Below are 9,018 nucleotides of genomic sequence, written 5' to 3' on the forward strand. Positions count from 1 at the left end.
GGGCAATTTCCAACGCCTCCCCCTCCCGGATGACGAACTTCGCTGTGACATTTACTCTTCCTTCCAACTATAACCTGGTAACCTGGCCTTGTTCCCCCCCCCCTCCCCATGGCCCCCTTTTTCCTCTTCCCTCCTTCTCCCAGAGCGGATTTTCTTCCTTCCCCCCCCCCCCCCTCCCCTGAGACCCTGCACCCCATACTTGCCTCTTTCCTTCCCACATCCCTCCCTACCTGGCCCTCTTCAGCGCACCCCCCGCTCATCTCCCCCATCTCTTCCCCTCCCTCCCTTCTTCCGGTCTCCCTCATCTCCTTGCGCCCGGCAGATCCTCTGTTTTGATCATCGTCAGTGTGCCACATCCGTGTTGTGTTTAGTGCTGTTTCTCCTGTGCATCAAGAGGTGTGATTTTAATTGTGTACTGCCTTGAGGTTCGCCGTCAGTGTTTGTTATGTGCTACGCCATCCGTCGATACCTTTTATGCTCCAGTCATATTGTGCCTTGTGTTCTTTTAATTGTCGCAGTGTGTGGCTTTTTGTGTGTGCTACTTTTCAACAGTTTTAACAGTTTTTTTATCTCCATTTTACGGTCACCCCGTTTTTTGTCTATTGCCTTCCATGATGTTCCCCCTTTTTTATATCTATGTTCACCATATTCTCTCCTTTGTTATTTTTAAATGTCTTCTATTGTTTGTTCTATGTCTTTCGGCTGAAGAGCAGCGCATATGCTGCTGCCAGCCCGCCCCAAAGGGGAATTGAAATACAATAAAGAAAAAAATAAAAAAAGTCCTCAGAGACAATCAAAATACTTACAGTAACAGTAACTATTTTAAGATGTGCTTAATTTTAATTGGCCCCAGTGAATTCGACCGTGAGCTAAATAAAGTTCGTCGCTCACCTCATGAGCAGAGGGGGTTAGTAACGCGTTCAGTGCGGCGTTAGAGGATGCGAGAAGTGTCAATGTTTCATATTTAGTTAGTCAATCACATATTCCATAGATCATTTGAGCCATTCTATTACCGAAATGATGCAGAAACATTAATGAACATGTTCTTTAGGCCTACACGTGTAACTAAACGTAAAAGCTAGGTTATTTTTACAGACTAACAGTTTTGAAATAAAAGTTCACCTGCCGTAGTTGCCGAGCGGTTCTAGGCGCGTCAGTTTGGAACCGCGCGACCTCTACGGTCGCAGGTTTGAATCCTGCCTCGGGCATGGATGTGTGTGATGTCCTTAGGTTAGTTAGGTTTAAGTAGTTCTAAGTTCTAGGGGACTGATGACCTCAGAAGTTAAGTCCCATAGTGCTCAGAGCCATTTTTTTTAAAATAAAAGTTTCTTCATGTAATAGGAGTTGTGTAGCAGAAAGATTTTTAAGTCACATTTAAAAATTACTTTGCTACCAGTCCGACATTTTTGTTGTTGGGCAAATGATCAAAAATTTTTGTTGCTGCATATTGAACTTCTTTCTAAGCTACTGACAGCTTTCACAATGGGTAATAAAGGAAATTTTTCCTCTAGAGTATTGGTGTGTGATGATGCAGTTAAAACATTTTGAATAGGTGCTTTCAGGACGACCACGGGTGAACTCCAAATGTTATTCTTACTTCTCGCTTTTGTATAATGAGTACGTTCTTCCTAAGTGATGAGTTACCTAGGATACTGATTCGTTAAGACATTGAGTGGAAATATGCAAAATAAGTCAGGTGGTTAATTCGTTTGGTTCCAAGACTAGTAGATATACGAAGAGCAGAAGTAATTGAACTGAACTGTTTGTCTCACAGTACTGACTGCTGAAGGGCGTGTGGGGCTCGTACCGATCAGCTAGTATGATATAAATTTTGACGCGGATGCAATGTGGATTCATTAACGCTCCTTATAAAAACTGTCATCTCCAAATGCGGTATACAGAGTGTATAAAAAAGAATCATCCGATTAAAAAAAATCATAACTATTACGTTATGTGAGATAAGTGCGTAAAGAACGTACAGTTGGAAAAAGCGAACTCTCGAGTTTTGCATGGTTCCCGCTAGGTAGCAGCAGTGTGCGCCCACTTCAGATCTGGTAAAAATTGTATAGGGGCAATAGAAAGCGTTTTGTGTTCTGCGTTTTGCGCAGTGCGGGTCAGTACTAACTGTTCAGCGTGACTTTCGTACTAGTTATAGTGTGGATCCTGCTACAGCACAGAGCATTAGACGATGGCTTGAACAATTCGGAGAAACAGACTGTCTTTGTAAAGGCAAATCACCGGGTCGTCCCCGAGTATCTGACACAGACGTCGAACGCATGCGGCATACCACCAATACGGCATTGACACATGCTGTGCATCTCAAGGGGGTTATATTGAACACCTATTGGAAGGTAGGGAAAAAAAATCTTTTGAGTTTCCCGTTCATCAAAAAACAAAATTCAGTTTCAGAAATATAGACGTACCAAATCGAATGATTTTTTTGATACACCCTGAATATTTGTAGCAAGGCATGTGAAATTAAATATAGGCATTTGTAATACAATGCAATGAGTAGAAGAGAAATGACATTCAAAACAGTTAGTAAACATTTTCAATAATATCTGATATTTCCAGAATGAGATTTTCACTCTGCAGCGGAGTGTGCGCTGGAATGAAACTTCCTGGCAGATTAAAACTGTGTGCACCGACCGAGACTCGAACTCGGGACCTGTGCCTTTCGCGGGCAAGTGCTCTACCGTCTGAGCTACCCAAGCACGACTCACGCCCCGTCCTCACAGCTTTACTTCTGCCAGTATCTGGTCTCCTACATTCCAAACTTTACAGAAGCTCTCCTGGTTCGCAGGATACTGGCAGAAGTAAAGCTGTGAGGACCGGGCGTGAGTCGTGCTTCGGTAGCTCAGATGGTAGAGCACTTGCCCGCGAAAGGCAAAGGTCCCGAGTTCGAGTCTCGGTCGGTGCACACAGTTTTAATCTGCCAGGAAGTTTCAATATCTGATATTGTATAATGCATTTGAATGTAAGTACATATACCGTTATTAATCAGTTAATCATCTTCTGACACTGACAACGCACCAACACTTAGGCGATTACAGTATTACGCCTTTGGAGTCACTGAGGATGGCAGAAAATTGAAACAGAGAACAGAAAGCAAAAAAGTGTGCCGAATGAAGCCAACATTTAACGACCACTACTTGAGGACAAGCAGCCAATAGTCCTTACTGTAGATAGTCTGTTGGGGACACATAACATACTAGTTTGTGTGGCTTACCAATTAATAATAAATCGGTACAAGTGCTGCCCGAGATGCCGACCTTTCCTCCCCCTCCCTCCCCCCTACCACAATGTAACTATTGGCTCTTGAGCACAAAAGTTTGACGTCAACTGATCAAGAGGATTGGATCCGAAACCCAGTGATGCTGTTAGCGGATGATTCTCTTGTATGTAGACAAGTCGTAACGCTCTAAACTTGTAGTAAATGCATATAAAAACCGTTACTATTCGATTACACGACTGCCAAACAGTCACATTTGAAATGCATTGACAACAGAAAACTACTCGTAGCAGCCAGGTTGATATTTTTTCGAAGAATTCTCAGAGGCTAACCTAACATAACTGCACCTATCCAGATCCTAGCCTAAGCGTAGTCCGCTCACTGAGGATGTAAAGAAACTGGACAAAAATATGGAAACACCGCGGAAAACGCATACTTGAACATAAATGCAGATGTTAGCTAAGCCTGCAGGTGGCGGCTTTGTATTTGACCATAAAAGGCAACTGCTCATTGTCCTCAATACGTTTCAGGTGTGATTCATGACTAGAAAAATGTTCTCTGTGGTCGTGAATGCATTATGTTGGGGCTGAGTGAGTCCGGAAGTGGGCAAACTGTTGGTACTCCTATGATGGGTGCTTCCGTAACCAAGGTAGCCAAATGTTTCAAGAGGCACCGTATTGAAGATTTACATCGTGCACAGGATAAGCGGAAAAACTTAATTCACCAAGTCACAACGCAGACGAAGGTGTGTGTTAAGCGCTCGTGACAGAAGATTGCATGGGGGCTTAATTATATATAATGCAAATAATTTTAATTTTTTGATTTAGTAGCTGTCTGTCCGATTACGAAGTCTCGTAAACGGTTGGCCCTGATTAGTATTTGTACGCAATCTGACTGCACAGAACAACAACAAAGAATGAAAGAAAATTTCCGTTAACACAATTAATTAAGTCACCAGCAACTATAAAACGTACGAAACCAAAGCACAAGTGTAACTGTTCTGTGTGTGGAAGTGTGATTCAACGTACACATCTGGCACGGTTCTTCTTCAATAAGACAAGAAATTTTAAATACCATTTATACTGAAGTAATTAAAAAAATAGAAATACTATAATTGCGCAAGAAAACCAGAATTACGCTCTAATACAAGAACACAAGCCAGATGCTTTGTTGACTGCGGTTCATCGTATCGCGGCATTACTGCTCGCGTTAGTCGAGATCCAATGACTGTTAGCATAATATGGAATCGGTGGGCTCAGGAGGGTAATACGGAATGCCGTGCTGGATCCCAACGGCCTCGTATTACTAGCAGTCGAGATGACACGCATTTTATCCGCATGGCTGTAACGGATCGTGCAGCCACGTCTCGATCCCTGAGTCAACACATGGGGGCGTTTGCAAGACAACAACCATCTGCACGAACAGTTCGACGACGTTTGCAGCAGCGTGGACTATCAGCTCGGAGATCATGGCTGTGATTACCCTTGACGCTGCATCACAGACAGGAGCGCCTGCGATGGCGTTCTCAACGACGAAGGTGGGTGCATGAATGGCAAAACGTCATTTTTTCGGTTGAATCCAGGTTCTGTTTACAGCATCATGATGGTCACACCCGTGTTTGGCGACATCGCGGTGAACGCACATTGGAAGCGTGTATTTGTCATCGCCATAGTGGCGTATCACCCGGCGTGATGGTATGGGGTGCCATTGGTTACACGTCTCGGTCACCTCTTGTTCGCATTGACGGCACTTTGAACAGTGGACATCTCAGTTGTGTTACGACCAGTTGCTCTACCCTCCATTCGATCCCTGCGAAACCCTACATTTCAGCAGGATAATGCACTACCGCATGTTGCAGGTCCTGTACGGGCCTTTCTGGATACAGAAAATGTTCGACTGCTTCCCTGGCCAGCACATTCTCCAGATCTCTCACCAACTGAAAACGTCTGGTCAATGGTGGCCGAGTAACTGGTTCGTCACAACACGCCAGTCACTACTCCTGATGAACTGTGGTATCGTGTTGAAGCTGCATGGGCAGCTGTACCTGTACACTCCATCCAAGCTCTGTTTGTGTGGTGTCACCGCCAGACACCACACTTGCTAGGTGGCAGCCTTTAAATCGGCCGCGGTCCGTTAGTATACGTCGGACCCGCGTGTCGCCACTTTCAGTGATTGCAAACCGAGCGCCGCCACACGGCAGGTCTAGTCTAGAGAGGTTCCCTAGCACTCGACCCAATTGTACAGCCGACTTTGCTAGCGATGGTTCACTGTCTACCTACGCTAACATTTGCCGAGACGATAGTTTAGCATAGCCTTCAGGTACGTCTTTTGCTACGACCTAGCAAGGCGCCATATCTTCAAGAATGTATTATGAACAGATAATATTGTGAATCATGTACCGTCAAGAGCGACATTCATCATTAATGGATTAAAGTTAAGTATGAAACTAATTACGGCCGCTTTCTGAATTCTAATTCCTTGTCATGTTCTAGACCTCACGTCAGTATAGTCCTTCCCTCCTCACGCCAGCCTGCGTGAGCTAAACGTGTGCATTTTGGCCTCCAATAGTAACACGGTGTTGGCTCTTCAGCCAACACAACAGTTTGACTCAATGCCCAGGCGTATCAAGGCTGTTATTACGGCTAGAGGTGGTTGTTCTGGGTACTGATTTCTCGGGATCTATGCACCCAAATTGCGTGAAAATGTAATCACGTGTCAGTTCTAGTATAATATATTTGTCCAATGAATACCCGTTTATCATCTGCATTTCTTCTTGGTGTAGCAATTTTAATAGCCAGTAGTGTAGAAAAGGATGGCGGGGGACTAAAAACTGAACTTCCTCCGAATAGGCCACGAAGACGCAACGGTATCGACCAGCCGCCGTGTCATCCTCAGCCCACAGACGACGCTGGATGCGGATATGGAGGAGCATGTGGTCAGCACACCGCTCTCCGGTCGTACGTCAGTTTACGAGACATACACAAAGTACCATACAATACAGATTGTAAGGTCACGAGCATAGTCGTAGATGTAGAATAAAAGAACGAATGTCACCGTGTGAGCTCGAATTTCATTTTTCTCGGCATGGTAATTTTGCGAGATACATGTGGCAGTGACTGATGTGTTACCTGACTATTCTTGGAACGGTCTGGTTTTGTGCTGTCACGACTGCAATCATTTAAATACCGGTCGGCGATCATCAGCACGATGTATCCGTTGGATAACAGCTGCAGTTAACTATGGTAAGAGATAAGAAGCCCATCATAGGCACGTCAGAAGCATTTCCTGCGATATCATAGCCGTAGTGCAGTGTTTCAAGTGCACTAAATTGAAGTAGTTGTGAAGCGAATGCTCGCCGCAAATACTTTTTTTAAATTCTAATCCATAACGCATTTTATTCATAATTTTATTAAAGAGTGCCACAAAATGTTTCGCGTTTCCCATTGTTTCATAGACAGAATTTCTGATGTTATTCCAAGAGTTTTGAAAGTATTGTTTTGTCCTTCCCTGTTCTGCAGATTTTTGTAATTTCACGTGATGTATTGGCGTGTTTAGTTCGGGTTTTGAATTTTTGACTTGTGCATTGTGCGTTACTAAGTTGACCGATGAAAGCACCGTATCCAGCGTATCCATCGATAATGATGCCGTGGAAGTATCGACAATTCGATCATGAGAGCGGCGCTACATGTTCCAGGCAACAGCCACCGAACACCAACCGCCCATATCCGTGTCGCCACAGAATTTAGCAGTTCAAGTTTTCCGCGACATAATCTCATAAATTCACTAGACCAACAACTCCCAAATTCGCTTCATAAAAGAAAAACCACACACCACACTTTAGTGACTGGCACACATTTATAGATTGCACAAACAGTAAATAATATACAGAGTGTACCGTTTCCTGGAAAGTCTTCTAAAATCCATAGTAAAATGTTTCGATAACCACAAGTGAATTATATCAATAACGAATACAAATATGCATGTCTATGTATGTAAATGTGCCAACAATGTTGCAATATTACTCCATTCGTGTTTTGAACATGAAAATACACTCCTGGAAATGGAAAAAAGAACACATTGACACCGGTGTGTCAGACCCACCATACTTGCTCCGGACACTGCGAGAGGGCTGTACAAGCAATGATCACACTCACGGCACAGCGGACACACCAGGAACCGCGGTGTTGGCCGTCGAATGGCGCTAGCTGCGCAGCATTTGTGCACCGCCGCCGTCAGTGTCAGCCAGTTTGCCGTGGCATACGGAGCTCCATCGCAGACTTTAACACTGGTAGCATGCCGCGACAGCGTGGACGTGAACCGTATGTGCAGTTGACGGACTTTGAGAGAGGGCGTATAGTGGCCATGCGGGAGGCCGGGTGGACGTACCGCTGAATAGCTCAACACGTGGGGCGTGACGTCTCCACAGTACATCGATGTTGTCGCCAGTGGTCGGCGGAAGGTGCACGTGCCCGTCGACCTGGGACCGGACCACAGCGACGCACGGATGCACGCCAAGACCGTAGGATCCTACGCAGTGCCGTAGGGGACCGCACCGCCACTTCCCAGCAAATTAGGGACACTGTTGCTCCTGGGGTATGGCGAGGACCATTCGCAACCGTCTCCATGAAGCTGGGCTACGGTCCCGCACACCGTTAGGCCGTCTTCCGCTCACGCCCCAACATCGTGCAGCCCGCCTCCAGTGGTGTCGTGACAGGCGTGAATGGAAGGACGAATGGAGACATGTCGTCTTCAGCGATGAGAGTCGCTTCTGCCTTGGTGCCAATGATGGTCATATGCGTGTTTGGCGCCGTGCAGGTGAGCGCCACAATCAGGACTGCATACGACCGAGGCACACAGGGCCAACACCCGGCATCATGGTGTGGGGAGCGATCTCCTACACTGGCCGTACACCACTGGTGATCGTCGAGGGGACACTGAATAGTGCACGGTACATCCAAACCGTCATCGAACCCATCGTTCTACCATTCCTAGACCGGCAAGGGAACTTGCTGTTCCAACAGGACAATGCACGTCCGCATGTATCCCGTGCCACCCAACGTGCTCTAGAAGGTGTAAGTCAACTACCCTGGCCAGCAAGATCTCCGGATCTGTCCCCCATTGAGCATGTTTGGGACTGGATGAAGCGTCGTCTCACGCGGTCTGCACGTCCAACACGAACGCTGGTCCAACTGAGGCGCCAGGTGGAAATGGCATGGCAAGCCGTTCCACAGGACTACATCCAGCATCTCCACGATCGTCTCCATGGGAGAATAGCAACCTGCATTGCTGCGAAAGGTGGATATACACTGTACTAGTGCCGACATTGTGCATGCTCTGTTGCCTGTGTCTATGTGCCTGTGGTTCTGTCAGTGTGATCATGTGATGTATCTGACCCCAGGAATGTGTCAAAAAATTTTCCCTTCCTGGGACAATGAATTCACGGTGTTCTTATTTCAATTTCCAGGAGTGTATTAACAATAAATATATTTGTTTGTAACAAATACTAAGAATAAGTATATTATGTCACAGAAGTTTTGTAAGTATGAGACAAACACTTGGGCCAATAAAATGATCACTCCGATCCTATTAGACGCTTTTGTACGAGGTTGCTTGTGAACGCACGATTTTGTTAACTGTAAATAAGTTTTTTCACAATACATATATAAGAAGTATTTGTACATTTAGTCTCATTTGAAATCTCTCCCTCCAAGTGAATATAATGAAGTGGAAGTAATTAATTGTTGCTAGAATTTAAGTTGTATCATTGGCCATCTGCCATTCATTGT

General features: G+C 45.4%; 1 non-coding gene across 1 annotated transcript; it reads left to right on the plus strand.

Moving 5' to 3' along the window:
- The first annotated feature begins 2,846 nt into the window (after positions 1 to 2,846).
- On the plus strand, positions 2,847 to 2,920 carry Trnas-cga. Its single transcript has one exon. It is a non-coding gene; the product is annotated as a tRNA-Ser (tRNA).
- Positions 2,921 to 9,018: the final 6,098 nt, after the last annotated feature.

This window comes from Schistocerca americana, chromosome 3 (genome assembly GCF_021461395.2).
Source record: "Schistocerca americana isolate TAMUIC-IGC-003095 chromosome 3, iqSchAmer2.1, whole genome shotgun sequence".
NCBI lineage: Eukaryota > Metazoa > Arthropoda > Insecta > Orthoptera > Acrididae > Schistocerca > Schistocerca americana.